General features: G+C 43.7%; 1 protein-coding gene across 2 annotated transcripts in view; it reads right to left on the reverse strand.

Annotated features, from left to right (window-relative positions):
• The window catches only part of P4HA3 (prolyl 4-hydroxylase subunit alpha 3), a 96,213-nt gene that overhangs the window by 26,717 nt on the left and 50,507 nt on the right, over window positions 1–18,989 (reverse strand). The window lies entirely within an intron of this gene.

Here is an 18,989-nt window from a genome sequence, read left to right on the forward strand (position 1 = left end):
AACAGGTCGTGCTTTTAATATTTCCCTCAGATGCAACGGCTGTGGTAATTACTAAGGCAGTGAAACTGATCAAATCCCCTGTGCAAAATAATGGGAAGCCTGAAAACATGACCTGTTAGGGCGCCTTGAGGACTGGAATTGAGAAACACTGATCTAGATAACTGAAGATGTCCGATTGTCAAACAAGCCTGAAAAATATAGTTTATAATCAATATCTCTATAATCTCCATCTCTATAGCATTCAGCTGTAAATATGTCTAAACTCATCTTGAGCTACAGAGGTCTATTAACAGACCGTTCTCAGCAAAGCAATTAGGATTGGGTTGCTGACCATGTGGAATGGAGCCTGGAGCTTGATATAAAAATATATTCATATGCAATATTTACCTGATTTAGAAACAATAATACTAAGAATAATAATAAAAAGCTAAAATCCAGGTAGATTTAAAATACACAAATTAATGTGGCTCTGTATCCATTGATAAATGTATTTATACAAGCAGCGTGAGTAACTAAATGTGACCTGGTATCTGCCTCTTACAGTCCCTGTACAGCATGGCTGGAGTGTGAGTGGAAAAGGCAGTACAAGGTGCCAATCAGTTTGTGTGCCGACAAGAGGCACGCTGATAGGAGGAGAGAGCAAAATAACAGAGAGATTACAAAGTACGTAAGTAAGGGGCAGGCAGGACTTTTAAGGTACCAAAGGATATAATAGTTAATTAAAGTAGAAAAATATATACATTTTATTTAAACAACTCTTTAAAATCGCATATAAACACTTTTTCAAGAATCATGTATTATTTCTTTTGACATGTACAACCACTTCTTACTCTACATGTTTCGCTCAGAGGAGCTTCTTTATTATACTTTACAATAAAGGTGATAATGGGATGCAGGGGATGCCAAGACTTTATACCTTACAATAAAGGTGATAATGGGATGCAGGGGATGCCAAGACTTTATACCTTACAATAAAGGTGATAATGGGGTGCAGGGGGTGTCTGGCATTTATACTGTTCATTTTTCTTTCATCGTTTTTGGCTGAAGGTTTGCTTTAAAAACAACAATACTTTTAGTCCTTGCCATAATAAATAAAGATAAATTATATACACAACCGCTATACTCTCCTTAAGGCCCCTGAGGACCGTTTCTGTCCGCCTGTCAGTTTTTTCAGGCGGATCTGAATGGACGCTCCATACAGTTCTATGGAGTGACGGATGTCAGAGGTGACATGCCCGCTGACATCCGATCCGCTAAATCCAGAACGGATGGCGGTCCTATTTTCCATCCGTTTGTCGATGGGATGAAAACAGACAGGCGGCCCGTTTTGCTCCGATCTCCCCATAGAGGAGAGTGGAGATCTGACAGGTCCGTCTGTACACAGCAGAGCGGAGGAGGACCCGTCATCAGCGGAGCGATTCCTGCTGAGCAAGTGGAGTCTGTGAAAACGGATCCGCATGTGTGAAGGGGGCCTAGGGGGGAGTCCCTCTTCTATCCTGTGATTACAATACACAGTTCTTGAAAAACCTCAGTACACCTCCTTTATTTGTTTGAAACCTTATACATAGAATTTCCTTCCTTGTGCAGCCCCCTCTGATTATTCTAGCAGAAGACCCTCACATAACCCCCCCCCCCCCCCTCGCCCCCTTCTAACTCACCCGCCTCCCATTGAACTCCTATTCCTGAGTCACGTATTAAACTGTCAAGCAGCGGAGGACTCCATGTTTTTAATATGAGAGGTGTGAGTGATTGGAATGGACTCTTGGGACCTTCCTCTGGCACGGAGTTTATGGCGGTTTACATTTTCCTGCTTTACCAGAAAGAAAACGTGAAATGGATGAACCAGGAGAAATATACGTAGCAAAGTCCCGGGCCTCCTGTAGTCTATTGAGAACCTCTAGTTTAGTGGTCATCAAGCCTGTCCTCAGGGCCCACTAATAGGCCAGATTTTATGTATTACCTTGGGGGAGATGCAGACTAGAATACTGCAATCACTGAGCAGCAAATGAGATCACCTGTGATGTATTTCAGTTATTTGCAAACCTGGCCTGTTAGTGAGTCCTGAGGACAGGATTGATGACCTCTACTCCAGAGCCAGGGACAGCTGACATTCTTCTGTATAGAGTGGGTTGCAAGGCATAGTGGGTGTAATGTGAGGTAGATTCATGGGCGCCAGACACTTCTTGAATGCAAAGAGATTTTATTTTCTCTTGAATGGAACAGTGGGAGAGAGGGTTAGGGCCAGGACACCCTTAGGTAGTTGCAATGTCGAGACTTCTACAGGTAGATAGCCATGCATGGGAAGGCATTCAGCAAGACACCACATCTGCATGTGTGGGAGCGCTGTCTCCTATGGCAACAGTCTTAGAACAGTTCCTAACATAAGCTGTAATGAACTCCTTTACTTTCATACAGTCACTTCTTGTAGACTCTGAGCCCACTGAGCTCCCCCAGTCTCTCTCACTAGATTTGCTGATTTACTGCCACTGAATCCCGTGAGCTCCTCTAAGCTTCTTACCTTAGTATCTTCCTCAAGCGTCACCCCTGCTTTCCTGCTGGGTCCCTGTCTTGGCACTCCAGATACTCCTCTTGCGTCACCCCACTGGCTGGGTCCCTGGCTTGGCACTCCAAATACTCCTCTTGTGTCACCTCACTGGCTGGGTCCCTGGCTTGGCACTCCAAATACTCCTCTTGTGTCACCCCACTGGCTGGGTCCCTGGCTTGGCACCTGCTGGAGTTTCCCGATTCTTCACTGTCCCCGGTTGGTGATAATACTGCTCCGGTAATTGCTTCAGCTACTCATGGTGGTCCCTGGTAACATGGTGGATGGTCCCTTAGTGGTGACAGCTTCCCCTCAATCTTTGAACACCACAGGTTCTCCGGCCGGCAGAACCGTCACTTCTTGTTGGACTGCAAGCCACAATCCCAACCCTACGCTGCTCTCTTGCTTCTGGATAGGCCCTCAGACAGCCTAACAGCCAGATGCCCCCGGGATAGGCCCAATCACCGGCCTAGTAGCCCGGGCAGCACAACACATGTCCACCAAGACAGCCCTCCAGGTGGCACAGAACTCCGATCACCTGACCTCACCCAAAAAATAGGTTCTCCCAGCAGGCCAAGTGACCCAAGAAAATCCCTGCCCATTGCCTGAGATACCCCATCTATTCCTAATCTGTCCTTGCAATGTCCTTGTTTTATCTAATGCCACCAGATACCCGGCCATCTAGTGTCAGAAGAGAGAAGTGCAGCAATTCCAGACTTAAAGTGGTTGTAAACCCTTACAAACCACTTTGACCTACAGGTAAGCCTAGATTAAGGCTTACCTGTAGGTCCAAGCAATATCTCCTAAACCTATATGGTTTAGGAGACATTTGCCCGAAAACGGGCACCGCTGTCTACGGTGCATGCGCCGTAGACAGCGGCGTGCAGGCGCACTGAACGCGGCAGTTCCAAAAATGGAGCTGCCGCATTTGTCGACTCCCGTGCGCATGCGCGGGAGTGACGTCATCGCGGCTTCGCCAAATGACAGCGGCGGAGCTGCGAGACGCCACCAGCAAGATGGATGCGGCGGACTACAGGGGACAGCGCGACTTCGCTGGCTCCTGTGTCAGGTAAGTGACACATAATGGGCTACTATGCGATGCATAGTAGTCCATTATGCTTTACCTTTGCAGGGAAAAAAAGAGGAAGTAAACTCATCAGGGTTTACTTCCTCTTTAAGGTGAAATCAATTGATCCCTCAGAATTGGCCAAGGCAACTACACTTGGCATTTAAAATTTATGAGCAACCTTGCCTAAACATCAGGGTGCTACATATAAAATTTGGACCGAGCAATACTGTTATTTCCACTAATCTATGGTATATTGGCAAATACATTTCCTTTTCTTTGAAATTGATCTTTTTTTTTTTTAAATATGACTTTACACCCATTTTAAAGGTGGTAAATATACAGATACGGCAAGCAAATTCCAAGTGCAGGGCTTCTCAACCAGGGTTCTATGAAACCCTAGGGTTCCTCCAGAGCGTGCTAGAGCAATGAGAAATTTCTGCCTCTCAGATAAGTTCCTACTGACAACACTGATCTTTTTAGCTGCCTGTAAGGGGGAGAATTCTTCCCAATGACCACAAGTGTAAGGACCATTCTTCCCACTGACCATCACACTAATGTATCATGAGTTGTAGATATAGAAATTTTTAGCAGGGATTCCCTGAGATCAAAAACTTATTTCAAGGGTTCCTCTGTGTTGAAAGTGTTGAGAAAGGCTGATCTAGAGGAACCCACTTAGCTAATCGCATACCTTGCAGATTGCCTTGAGGGCCCTTGCAAATTCCAATGAGTTCCTGGGGTGCAGAGTTCATGTCCACCCCCTTCCAGTGCCTCCACAACTTTAATGGATGAGCCTCACTGACCATAAATGATGTTCGGTAATAAGCATCCCAGATGGGAAAGCTTTTGGGAGCACGCACATAAAGGTCCATTCATGATTCTCTGTAAGGAGATGAAGCCACCTGAAAACCGGACCCAAAGAGAAGACAATTGGGAGACAGCCTGGTCCCAGACTATAATTGGACAATATAGAAGAAATAGCATTAGGTCATCATCTGTAAAGACTACTCCAAAGCCAGGCAACAAAAGTACAAAGACTCCCAGAAGGGTAACAATGCTCCTGTGTGATTCCAATGTAGAATGAACAGCAATGTTGGACCATAGCTCCCAACTGTCCCGGATTTCGAGGGACTGTCCATGATTTGGAGCAATGTCCCTCCGTCCCTCATTCCTCCTCATTTGTCCCTCATTTTGGTCTGATCTATATATTTGAATATCTTTCAAAAAGTGTATCTCAGTGCTAAATCTTTCATCCAATGTCTGCATTTGTGAATTTCAAAAGCCAGTAGTGGTAAAAAAAACAAAACAAAAAAAAACCTTGTGGGTTTAAAGCGGAGGTTCACACAAAAATGGAACCTCCGCTTTTCGGAACCCCCCCCCTTCAGTGTCACATTTGCCACCTTTCAGGGGGGAGGGGTGCACCCACTTCCGGGCATAGACTCCCACGGTTTATATAGAGTGTATGCCTCTTCCTGTCCCCCCCCCCCCCCCTGCTGTCTGCTGGGACACACATGGGTCCCAAAGACAGCGCGGAGCATTCTCGTTGTGCTGTGCGACTCGCGCATATGCAGTAGGGAACTGGGAAGTGAAGCCACAATGCTTCATTTCCTGATTCCCATACCACAGATGGCGACGGCAGCATCCGAGGGACGGTTCGGCCTCGGGTGTCGACATCGCTGGACCCTGGGACAGGTGAGTGTCCTTATTTTAAAAGTCAGCAGCTGCAGTATTTGTATTTTTGTATAATTCTCCTTTAAGGGGTGTGGCAGGGGGCGTGTCCTATGCCTACATACTTTTGCTAATAAGTGTCCCTCCTTCCCATCTCAAAAAGTTGGGAGGTATGTTAGACTGTTGAAGTGGAAAACAGATCTACTGGCAGGATCAACAAATAATATAACTATGTTATGGGGGGGGGGGACTCAGAAAAATGAACCTGAAATAAGTAGCAGTTTAACCACTTGCCGACCAGCCGCCACAGATGTACTATGGCAGAATGGCACGGCTGGGCGAAGCGACGTTATGTAACGTCGCTTCTCCTTGTGGCCACTAGGGGCATGCGCACTCCTCCTCCTTGCCCCCAGAGGCAGTCGTGATCACCACCGGGCCCCCGCGATCGTTCGGGGCACACGGAGAACCGCGATCTGTGCGTGTAAACACACAGTCTCCAGTACTCTGAGAGGAGAAGTGCAAGATCGTCTGTTCATACAAAATATGAACAGTGACCTATCTCTCCCCCTGCACAGTCCCCTCCCCCCCTTCAGTTGGAACACACACTAGGGAACACAATTAACCCCTTGATCACCCCCTAGTGTTAACCCCTTCCCTGCCAGTGACATTTTTACAGTAATCAGTGCATTTTTATAACACTGATCGCTGTAAAAATGACAATGGTCGCAAAAATGTGTCAAAATTGTCCGACGTGTCCGCCATAATGTCGCAGTCCAGATAAAAATCGCAGATCGCCGCCATTTCTAGTAAAAAAAAAAAAAATTTATAATAAAAATGCCATAAAACTATCCCCTATTTTGTAGACGCTATAACTTTTGTGCAAACCAATCAATATATACGCTTATTTCAATTTTTTTACCAAAAATATGTAGAAGAATACATAAAACTGAGGAAAAAAATATTTTTTTTGATATATTTTTGGGGGATATTTATTATAGCAAAAAGTCAAAAATATTGCGTTTTTTTTTCTTTTCAAAATTGTCACTCTTTTTTTGTTTATAGCGCAAAAATTAAAAACTGTAGAGGTGATCAAATACCGCCAAAAGAAAGCTCTATTTCAGGGGAAAAAAAGGACATCTATTTTGTTTAGGTGCATTGTCGCACAACTGCGCAATTGTCAGTAAAAGCGACGCAGTGCCGAATCGCAAAAAAAGTGCTCTGGTCAGGAAGGGGGTAAAATCTTCCGGGGCTGAAGCGGTTAACCAGGTTCAGGTATTCATACTAGCTAGCTGCACTAAAAAATGTATTGAAAAATTTGTGACTGGATTAAACTGTGTTTTTGTATTTCTTATTAGACTTCTGTTTTAAAGTGGTAGTAAAGTTTTTTTTTTTTTTTACTTGTACCTACCGGTGAGTCCCATAATAAGGCCTACTTATAGGTACTGTAAATATCTCCTAAATTTGCACTGGTTAGGAGATATTCACACTGCATGCACCTGGTGACGTCACTGGCGCATGCATGCTGAAGGGACGGCATACCTGTACCATCCGTTTAAAGCTCCATGCCGCGACTCCCGTGCACATGATCGGATGGCCAATCAGAAGGCTGGATCGCTAGAACCAGGAAGGAGGTAAAGATTGAAGCCCTGTCAGTGGTGACAGGGTAAGCCTTTCATAATGTGCTAGTATGCTATGCATACTAGCACATTATGCCCTAGTCTTGCAGGTTTTTTTTTTTTTTAAAGGTGAGGTTTACTACTGCTATAAAGTAATGGCCGAGACACAGGCACTAGGGGGAGGGCCAGCATGACGAGGGGATGGGATGTGAGGCGGAGTATGAGTTTGTAGAGGGGAATGTGGAAAGGATAAGAGGCAGGCCAGTGGGCAGGGATCGCCATTTTAGGGGCAGAGTCGGCGCACGGAAGAGCAGTCTGCGCCATTATCCAGAGGAGCAGGAGCTTTTCCCACCCTCCCCCCCTACTTTAAGGACTTTAAGGACTACGTGGTTGGGTTGATGCTACCAGCATGGCCAACACAGGGACTGCACTTCAAAGCAGGTCATAGACGAGTCGAAAATAGAAAGTTCTGTTGATCGAAAAACGAAAATAGCTTATATGATTGTGCCTTTAATTGCCTAGATCAGTGATTTTCAACCAGGGTTCCTCCAAAGGTTGCTAGGGGTTCCTTCAGCATTGAGCAATTTCTGCCTCTCAGATAAGTTCCCACCGACACCATTGATCTTTTTAGCTATCTGTAAGGCCGCGTACACACGGGCGGATTGTCTGCCCAACTTAGTCCGCTGAACCGTGTTTCAGCGGACAATCCGCTCGTGTGTGGGCTTCAGCGGACTTTTTCAGCGGACTGTCTGACGGACTTTGTCTTTCGGAATTTCCGTAATTTTGTCCGTCCAAACTTGGTTTCAGCGGACAGTCCGCTTGTGTGTAGGCAAGTTGGACGGACTAAGTATGGCGCATGCTCAGAAAGGATTTACACGGCCGAAGGTTGCATTGCAGTGTATTGGACGTCGTTTTTCTAGTCCCGTCGTACGTGCTGTACACGTCATCGCGCAAGTTTTCAGTGGACTGTCTCTTCATCGTGTGTGGTCAAGTCCATTCATTCAAAAGTTGAACGGACTGTCTGTCGGATTGTCTGACGAACTTAGTTGGGCAGACAATCCGCCCGTGTGTACGCGGCCTAAGGAGGTAATTCTTCCCAATGACCACAAGTGTAAGGACCATTCTTCCCACTGACCATCACACTAATGTATCATGAGTTGTAAATTTCTAAAATTTAGCAGGAGTTCCCCAAGACCGGAGAAATATTTCAAGGGTTCCTCTGTGTTGAAAAGGTTGAGAAAGGCTGGCTTAGATAAAAAAAAAAAAACAGCATGTTGGATCGGGCACTTTCGATTGCAGGATGAAAATCACGTGTTGCAGCTGGTACACTAATGATGTGAAAAACGAATGATTCGACGATTGCTATGAATTTGGTATGTTTTTTGACTCGTCTATGGCCTGTTTTAGAGTGCAGTCCCTGTTTTGGCCATGCTGGTAGCATCTGATACCTAGCCAGGCAAAAAGGTCATTTTCCAACTAGGTGAGGTCGGTCATCACGGTCATCTGGAAACACAGCAGGGGTCAAGGCACGCAAAGTTCCAGCAGGGAACAACAAACAAGGGTAGTACTGTGGACAATCCATAACTCCCCTGAGCTACCAAACACATGATTGCTGAGATAGTGTGCCAATACCTACTCACACAACAATGTTCTCATCCGCACTCTTATGCCTGAGTCTATAAAGTGGCTGCTGATGTAGGCATATGAATCAGTGGAGAAACCTTGCTGAAGAAACTAAGGAACAGGAGGACAGGGGAGTGCACCAGAAAAATACTAAGCAGAGGAAGCCGAGGAGAGAGAATCCATAGAATGAGGCATTATGGACCAAGGAAAATGTGGATGAACTCCAACTTGGGTGGCTAAAGAACTTGCCAAAGCTTGTGGGGAACACCCAAACTCAACATTGGTGGCAAGAGAGCCAAGAAGTATAGATGTTGGGGAGATGTTGCTCTTGTGAACCTTGACTGATGTCAGCAATGGACAGAACCCACCGGACTGTTACATAGTTACATAGTAGGTGAGGTCGAACAAAGGACACAAGTCCATCACGCCCAACCTATGTGTGTGATTATATGTCAGTATTACATTGTATATCCCTGTATGTTGCAGTCGTTCAGGTGCTTATCTAATAGTTTCTTAAAACTATCGATGCCCCCCCGTGCTGAAACCACCGCCTATGGAAGGGAATTCCACATTCTTGCCACTCTTACAGTAAAGAACCCTCTACATAGTACACAGTTTAAGGTTAAACATCTTTCCTTCTAATTTTAATGAGTGGCCAGGAGTCTTGTTAAACTCCCCAAAAAAGTTTTATCCCTATTATGGGGTCACCAGTACGGTATTTGTACATTGAAATCATATCCCCTCTCAAGAGTCTCTTCTTGAGAGAGAATAAGTTCAGTGCTCACAACCTTTCCTCATAACTAATATCCTCCAGACCCTTTATCAGCTTTGTTGCCCTTCTCTGTACTCGCTCCATTTCCAGTACATCCTTCCTGAGGAATGGTGCCCAGAACTGGACAGCATACTCCAGGTGCGGCAGGACCAGAGTCTTGTAGAGCGGGAGAATTATCATTTTATCTCTGGAATTAATTCCCTTTTTAATGCCAATATTCTGTTTGCTTTGTTAGCAGCAGCTTGGCATTGCATGCCATCTACTAGGACCCCAAGGTCCTTTTCCATCCTAGATTCCCCCAGAGGTTCTCCCTGTAAAGGTTTATTCCAAGAATGAGCCTCCAGTCTGTGTGCGATCACCAAGATGGCTATTTCTATGATTTGAAAGTGCGGTCTGAGAACTAGGAACATGCACAAGAATGCACTTGCCTGGAACTTCAGGCCCCATGCACACCTGAGCAATTTTCTGCTTGTAGCTTGTAACTCTAAAATGCTCAACAAGTCAAACCCCATTCATTTCAATAGCCCCTGTTCACATCTGAGCGTTCTGTCGCCTAAAGCAAAGCACCTGACACTCAAAAAAAGTACATGAGCTTTTTTTTTGGCAGATTGCAAGCATTTTTGGGCTCATAGAATGCAATAAAAATGCCTGACTTGATTTACAAGCATTTCCTGCTCAAATAGCAGCTCTCCACCTCTAATTTCCTCTCCCTTTCCTCCCCTAGTGTTTTCTATTGGCTAAACAAAAACACCTGAAGCCGTAAAACGCTTGTGACATTTAAAATGCTTGTAAAAAAACTGCAAAAACGCTTTTAAAAAAAATGGAAAAAAAAAATAAAAATCTGTAAATCGCTACACTCAGGTGTGAATGGAGCCTTAAGGCTGAACTTGGGAATTTTTGAAAAACTACCTTGGCAGTGCCCCTCCCTCCCTGCACTGCAAGGGTCCAACACAAAGGATAACAACTTATTCCTCTTCCTCTGTCCGTTCCGCTCACCACTTATGCCCCGTACACACGATTGGAAATTCGGCCAGCAAAAGTCCAATGAGAGCTTTTGGTCAGAAAATGCGATCATGTGTATGCTCCATCTGACTTTTGCTAGTGGAGTTTTGGCTAGCAAAAGATTGAGAGCAGGTTCTCAATTTTTCAGTCGAAAAAAGTTCCGTTCGGAAATTCCAATCGTCTGTGGCAATTCCGACGCGCAAAATTCCTACGCATGCTCAGAAACAATTTGACACATGCTCGGAAGCATTGAACTTCATTTTCTTGGCTCGTCGCAGTGTTGTACGTCACCGCGTTCTTGACGGTCGAAAGTTCAGAGAACTTTTGTGTGACCGTGTATGCCAGCCAAGCTTGAGCGTAATTCCCTTGGAAAAACCATCCAAGATTTTTCCGATGGAAATTCCACTCGTGTGTACGGGGCATTACTTATTTGGGATACTTGGCAAGGGTATTTCACACCAAGAGGGATGCCAAATGTACAACATTTCCCATTACAACGCATTGGCTATGTCTTTACAACAGCATAGCTCCCAACTGTCCCTGATTTGGAGGGACTATCCCTGATTTGGAGCAATGTCCCTCTGTCCCTCGTTCCCCCCTCATTTGTCCCTCATTTTAGTCTGATCCATATAGTGGTCTATAAAATGCACTTTTTATCTTTCAAAAAGTGTTTCCCAGTGCTAAACCTTTCATCCAAATTCTAAATTGGTGCATTTGTAAATTTTAAAAGCCAATATAAAGGAATAATAGTGGTAAAAAAAAGCTCTTGTGAATTTAATTAACCTTTTGTTTTGGTTAATTCTCCTTTAAGAGGGTGTGGCAGGGAGCGTGTCCTATGTCTACATATGTTTTCTAGTAGGTGTCCCTCATTCCCATCTCAAAATGTTGGGAGGTATGCAACAGGCACACCTTCCCTCTTGAGCATGCCATGCACTTCCATCATGAGCATGGCATGTTTTCTTATCTACAGGACAGAAGCGGGTAAGATTCCTAAATAGCATTTCAAAAAATGATTGAACAGTCAACAGTTCACCTAAAAAGAATGTTTTTTTTTTTTCTTCCCCAACAGAAAATGTTATTTCAATGTAATAAATTCCAGTCTATATATCTAGAGACTGGTAGAGAAAAAAAATGATTTGGCTATGTTAACATAAAAATTCAACACAGAAATCTGTGCTTCTCCGGGATTGCTCTGTGCTTCCCACACTGCAAGCCAGATCTGAGGTTGTGAGAGAATATTAATTCCACATTCTGGGGCTAAGCGCCTAGTCCCAACTGCTGACTGGCTGATCCTTATTCCAGCAAGCGGTTGGGGAAAAAGTAATTAGATCAGTAACATCCAACAGCTCTGTAAACGTCAGGTATGGTCACGCTCTACTGCACATAATGTAAAATGATATGAAGGATTGATGGAATGCAGACTTTTAGGCTGTATAGCAATGGGTAAGTAAGGCTTTCTCTATTTGAGGTTCACATTATCCCTCTATGGTGATTGATAAACAAAGAGCGAGAGTTGGGACCATTTTTTAAGGGCAAACACTTATAGAGATGTTGCTGGAGGCATCAAAAGAGAAAAATGGCTGTCAGAAGTCCAGTGGCATCCATGCTTGGTCAAAAGTTAGTAATTCTTTTGCCTCAAAATTACAGGAGCCAGACTCTGCTGAGTTAGCCCTTGTACACACAGTTGGAGATTCCGACGGAATGTGTCCTATCGGACCGTTTTGTCGGATATTCCGACTGTGTGTGGTCTCCATTGGACTGTTTCCAACTTGCCAGTAAAATTTTCCAACAAAATGCTCCGATCGGACATACTCCGATCATGTGTAGCCTACTCCAACGGACAAAGTGCCACGCATGCTCAGATCAAATTCCTGAACTTAGTCCCGTCGTAGTCCCGTCGTAACGAAATAATGTCATCACGTTATGTACAATCGGATTTTCCGACAACTTAGTCCGACCGTGTGTATGCAACATCACTTCCGGACCTCTTCCAGAATTAATCCGTCGGAATTACTCCGACGGATTTGGTTGTCGGAATCTCCGACCATGTGTACAAGGGCTAAGGAAGATATGATACGGGGTATGGGGTAGGTGCACAGAGGTGGCCAGTCTAGTTTCTCGAGTTGGCCACTAAATGTTGGGAACTCTGTAGTGTAGCAAGGTCCAAGGCATGTGAAGGTGTAATCTTTCATTATCTAGCTTCTGGAAGGAGAGGTGCAGGACTAATGGGACTACTCACATCCCTTTGGTATGGGTTTTAGGACTCTGGCAAGCCCCCATAGATATGGGCTACTCAAGGACTCAGCTCTCATCTCTTTTCTCTGTTTGTAACTAAAGAATATATCGTCACCATTGGGATGTCTGGAAGGATGTATTTATTTATGTAAGTCAACTGTGATCTGGTAAAGATTTAAAAAGTTTTTTTTGTTTGGACATTTACTTCTTCTAATTTCAAGATGGGAACATTACTTGAATTTAAAACAGGTGGTGGGTGAGGCTGCTATTGGGGTCTATTGCTGTGCAGACTGAGGAAGGTATGAAATGGGCTGGTGATGATGCTGCTTAGGCTAGGTCAGGGGCCCTCAGGAAGGATTCTACAGTGCCTTGAAAAAGTGTTCAAACCCCTTGAAATGTTACATCCAAAAACGTAAATGTATTTTATGTGATAGACCAATACAAAGTTGAAACATATTTGTGAGGTGAAAGGAAAATTTATGGTTTTACAATTTTTTTACAATAAAATATGTGAAAAGTGTGGGGTACGTTTGTATGGCGCCCCCCGGAGTCAGTACTTTGTAGAACCACCTTTCTCTGCAATTACAGCTGCAAGTCTTTTTGAGGATGTCTCTACCAGCTTTGCACATCTAGAGAGGGACATTTCTGCCCATTCTTTGCAAAATATCTCCAGCTCTGTCAGATTGGATGGCGAGCGTCTGTGAACAGCAATTTTCAAGTCTTGCCACAGGTTCTCAATTAAATTTAGGTCTGAACTTTGACTGGGCCATTCTAACACATGAATATGCTTTGATCTAAACCATTCCATTGTAGCTCTGGCTGTATGTTTAGGGTCGTTGTCCTGCTGGAAGGTGAGCCTCTGCCCCAGTCTCAAATCTTTTGCAGACTCTAATGCCGTATACACACAATCGGAAATTCCACCAGCAAAAGTCAGATGAGAGCTTTTGGTTGGAAAATGTGATTGTGTGTATGCTCCATCGGACTTCTGCTGGCGGAATTTCGGCCAGCAAAAGATTGAGAGCATGTTTTCAATTTTTTCGATCAGAAAAAGTTTCGATCGGAAATTCCGATCGTCTGTACAATTTCTGACGCGCAAAATTCCTACGCATGCTCGGAAACAATTCGACGCATTCTCGGAAGCACTGAACTTAATTTTCCCCGGCTCATTGTAGTGTTGTACGTCACCGCGTTCTTGACGGTCAAAAGTTCAGAGAACTTTTGTGTGACCTTGTGTATGCAAGCCAGTTTGAGCGGAATCCCGTTGGAATTATGTCGGAAAAACCACCAGAGCTTTTTCTGACCAAAATTCAGATTGTGTGTACACGGCATTACAGGTTTTCTTCTAAGATTGCCCTGTATGCCCTACTCCATCCATCTTCCCATCAACTCTGACCAGCTTCCCTGTTCCTACTGAAGAAAAGCATCCCCACAACCTGATGCTACTACCACCATGTTTCACAGTGGGGATGGTGTGTTCACTCGGAAGACTACAACCCTGCAACATACAGTAAAAAGATAATTTGTGTCATGCTGTTGGCTTTGCCAAGTGGTATTGGCGTGAGGACCAATCAAATAGGAGGTCAATCAGACACAGTTCAAGGAACCCCTGAAAACCTTTGTAGGAACCCTATATTCCATGGAACCCTGGTTGAGAATGGCAGCACTAAACAATGACACTGGGAATTTTTGCTCCCACTGACCACCAACAGTGGGACATTTGGTTTTTCTTGTACTGACCAAGGAAGCTATGCATTTTTACTCCTGCTGACCATTTTGCCCAATCCTGGCCCTACTGAGACGATGTTTGGGAACACAGCAGTGTCCTAGTGTAATAATGCCTCTACAGCCCAGGGAAAACTAGCGCCTCTACATTTCAGCAGCAACAAACAATATCAGAAAAATGTGATTCATCAGAAAAAAATCGAAGACATTTTAGTTGCAGAAATTCCTCCCCTGACACATGTCCAAAATTTAACATGTGGCTGCCAGACCCTGCCGTTGAGGATCATTTGAATTCTTTACATTACAGAGATCATATACAAACAGCATCTCTATTGAATTCAGGAGTGTACCATCAAGCCATTGTGCCTAGTGAGCTGACATCTTTACTCCAGACTTGCTGCTGGCTATTTAAAGGAACCTATCACAATGGGTGGTGCCAGTAGACCATCTGGTACTAAGAGTAGAGTCCTCACCATCCTCTGGGAAGTCTAGCTAGTTCTGGGGCCTGGTACATCTCTACTGCCTCAGTACTAGCATTCCCCTATTCCTGCCCCACTACTAGCACTGGAGGTAAAAAAAAATGAAAAAGGTCTAATGCCCTGGAGATTCGGCAGGGTGGAGCTTATTATGTTCCCAGTGGTGTTAGTCAACTGTTAAAAGTGGTGCAAATTAACTTTTACCAGTTTATTATATCCAGAATGCACGTGAACCGCCTCCATTCCAAAAAGGTAGAACACCATTAAATAGGTGACCTATTGTCTCGTGAACTGCAAATGGCATATTTGGCAAGCAGCATTACTGTCTGCCAAGTTAAAATTGCCAAATGGTGGCAACATTTACTCACCCCATCGGATACCATGTTCCCCTGTTCTCCCAATTTTTTAGTGCCTGTGTGAACAAAGCTAAAAAAACTGCTGTAGCGTGAAGGGTGATGACTTCTTTTCTTTTGTAATTGATTTGCTGCAGCTTTATGAGAGCAGTGATCCTGCTACAGTGGTCAGAAATGCCCTCTATTGAGTCAGAGCCTATTAAGTAAGTAGGAAAGGTTAGCTTTACTCATTGCAGAGCTATTAGTGTGGCTCTGCAGGGGGCATGTTGAACCTCCCGCTACAAAATTGCTATTCTCACAGTAAAAGCAGTGGTCCTTAGCTGCAGGTTAGTGCCAGGGAACCAATTTTGTAAAAGATTTGGTTAGATTTTTGTTTGAACATTCACATGGAAATTCTGCAAAATTGCTTGTTAGAACTTGCCATCATTGAGTCGACTAATTTCATTTGAACGTTCCTAAAATTGTGTATAGACCTGCTGTTTGAATAGAATTTCAATCATTTTAAACAGGTTTTTAAATACAAAATGTACTATTTTTCCCTTCAACGAAAACCACATTCACAGTTAGAATTTTCTTCATTCAAGAGAAAATATCCATCCTTCTCAGATTTTCTTGTCACTATGGTTAAAAACAAATGTCAACTTGACCCCACTAACCACTGGAAGATCAAACAAACATCCCTAAAATAAACATAATTCCACTGGTGTATGGTTAACTTTAGATTGGATTGGCTAGTATTTGGTCTCATTCAACTGGATTTGGTCTGTAATGTTGAAGACCTTAAGTAGCTTCTTCAAGCCAATTTGTTAGTTTATTGGATCCGTAGAAGTGGCTTGGAAGAGCTACATAAGGTCTTCAATGTTAAATCAGCATCAAAATTACATTATTGGATCAGAAGGCGGGACATGGGGGAGCTACATAATGTCTTCAATGTTATATCAACATCAAAATTAGATCACTGGATCTGAAGAATTGGCTTGAAGGAAATATACTGTATAAGGTCTTCAATGTTATATCAGCATCAAGATTACACCATTGGATCTAAAGGAAGAACATGGAGGAGCTACAGTGCCTTGTGAAAGTATTCGGCCCCCTTGAACTTTTCAACCTGTGGGACACAATTGTGAAGTGGAACGAAATCTATTGGATATTTTAAACTTTTTTAGCAAATAAAAAACTGAAAAGTGGTGCGTGCAAAATTATTCGGCCCCTTTACTTTCAGTGCCGCAAACTCACTCCAGAAGTTCAGCGAGGATCTCTGAATGATCCAATGTTGTCCTAAATGACTGATGGTGATAAATAGAATCCACCTGTGTGTAATCAAGTCTCTGTATAAATGCACCTGCTCTGTGATAGTCTCAGGGTTCTGTTGAAAGCGCAGAGAGCATCATGAAGACCAAGGAACACACCAGGCAGGTCCGTAATACTGTTGTGGAGAAGTTTAAAGCCGGATTTGGATACAAAAAGATTTCCCAAGCTTTAAACATCCCAAGGAGCACTGTGTAAGTGATCATTTTGAAATGGAAGGAGTATCAGACCACTGCAAATCTACCAAGACATGGCCGTCCCTCTAAACTTTCAGCTCAGACAAGGAGAAGACTGATCAGAGATGCAGCCAAGAGGCCCATGATCACTCTGGATGAACTGCAGAGAACTACAGCTGAGGTGGGAGTCTGTCCATAGGACAACAATCAGTCGTACACTGCACAAATCTGGCCTTTATGGAAGAGTGGCAAGAAGAAAGCCATTTCTCAAAGATATCCATAAAAAGTCTCGTCTAAAGTTTGCCACAAGCCACCTGGGAGACACACCAAACATGTGGAATAAGGTGCTCTGGTCAGATGAAACCAAAATCGAACTTTTTGCCCACAATGCAAAACGATATGTTTGGCGTAAAAGCAACACAGCTCATCACCCTCAACACACCATCCCCACTGTCAAACATGGTGGTGGCAGCATCATGGTTTGGGCCTGCTTTTCTTCAGCAGGGACAGGGAAGATGGTTAAAAGTGAGGGGAAGATGGATGCAGCCAAATACAGGACCATTCTGGATGAAAACCTGTTGGAGTCTGCAAAAGACCTGAAACTGGGACGGAGATTTATCTTCCAACAAGACAATGATCCCAAACATACAGCAAAATCTACAAAGGAATGGTTCACAAATAAACGTATCCAGGTGTTAGAATGGCCAAGTCAAAGTCCAGATCTGAATCCAATCGAGAATCTGTGGAAAGAGCTGAAAACTGCTGTTCACAAACGCTCTCCATCCAACCTCACTGAGCTCGAGCGGTTTTGCAAGGAAGAATGGGCAAGAATTTCAGTCTCTCGATGTGCAAAACTGATAGAGACATACCCCAAGCGACTTGCAGCTGTAATCGCAGCAAAAGGTGGCTCTACAAAGTATTAATGCAAGGGGGCCAAATAATTTTGCACGCCCCACTTTTCATTTTTTTATTAGTTAAAAAAGTTTCAAAAATCCAATAGATTTCGTTCCGCTTCACAATTGTGTCCCACTTGTTGGTGATTCTTCACAAAAAATAAAATTTTTTATATCTTTATGTTTGAAGCCTGAAATGTGGCAAAAGGTTGAAAAGTTCAAGGGGGCCGAATACTTTCGCAAGGCACTGTATATAAGGTCTTCAGTGTTATATCAACATCAACATTACATTACTGGATCTGTTAATGTTATATCAGAATGAAGATTACACTATTGGATCTGAAGAAGTGGCTTGGAGGAGCTACATAAAGTCTTCAATGTTATATCAGCATGAAAAAATGACATTATTGTACCTAAAGGAGGGACATGAAGGTGCTAAATCAGGTCTTCAGTGTTATACCAATATTACATCATTGGATCTGAAGAAGTTTTTTTAAGGAGATATATAAGATCTTCAATGTTACAAACATCAAGATTACACCATTGGATCTGAAAAAGGTGGCTTGGAGGAGCTACATACGGTCTTTAATGTTACATTAGCATCAGCGTGACATCATTGGTTTTGGACACGTGGCTTGGAGGAGCTATATAAGGTCTTCAAAATTACATCAGCATCAGGGGCAGACTGACAACTCATGGGGTCCCTGGGCAACAGGAGATTATGGGGCCCCCAGGCAATCAGATTATGGGGCCACACAGTATACACAAACACACACACACAGTATACAATCACACAGTACAAACAGACATGTTTCTATTGGCTGAGAAGGTACTGGAGAAGTGGGGCAGCTATAATCTCTGGATTTTTAGACCAAAAGGATGTCGGTAAGGGACATTTCAAAGACAGATGTAAAAAAAACACACATTTTTTACATACTGTCCCTGGTTTTACTGAGGCTGGCAACCCTGATGGGGTCCCCTAGTGGCATGGGGCCCTCGGGCAGTGCCAGAGTAGCCCAATGATCAGTCCGCCCCGATCAGCATCAACCTTACATCATTGGATCTGAAGAAGTGGCTTGGAGGAGCTACATAAGGTCTTCAACATTACATCAGCACCAACAACACATCTCAAAAGTATGCAAAGATACGATCCCAACCACAGTTATAAACAGTACCTTGGCATTAACAGCGCTACGATCTATCAGTAAATAAATATATGCAAAATTAGTAAACTTAATATATCAGAGTCCCAAAGGTACAGCCAAAAATTCATAAAGTGAATGAAGTGCTCCTGAGACCCTCAGAGGTATGGAAAGTCCTTCACAGAGTATGCACCCACACCATACAGACGGAGAAACCTTTTGCTCAAAGTGACCCCATTTGGTTATGCACTTACCCCCTAAAGGGTTAATCATAGGCACTTCAAGATTCTCACAGCGTGCTGCTCATATGGTTGTCATGGACTGAGGCTCACACCCGCCAGAGCAATCCCAAAACAGGTCATCCAAGGATCTATTTTTCTTTTTAAGCTGGAAAT

Source organism: Lithobates pipiens, unplaced genomic scaffold, assembly GCF_037356315.1.
Source record: "Lithobates pipiens isolate NorthernLeopardFrog02 unplaced genomic scaffold, aLitPip1_a1.2 Scaffold_23, whole genome shotgun sequence".
Lineage (NCBI taxonomy): Eukaryota > Metazoa > Chordata > Amphibia > Anura > Ranidae > Lithobates > Lithobates pipiens.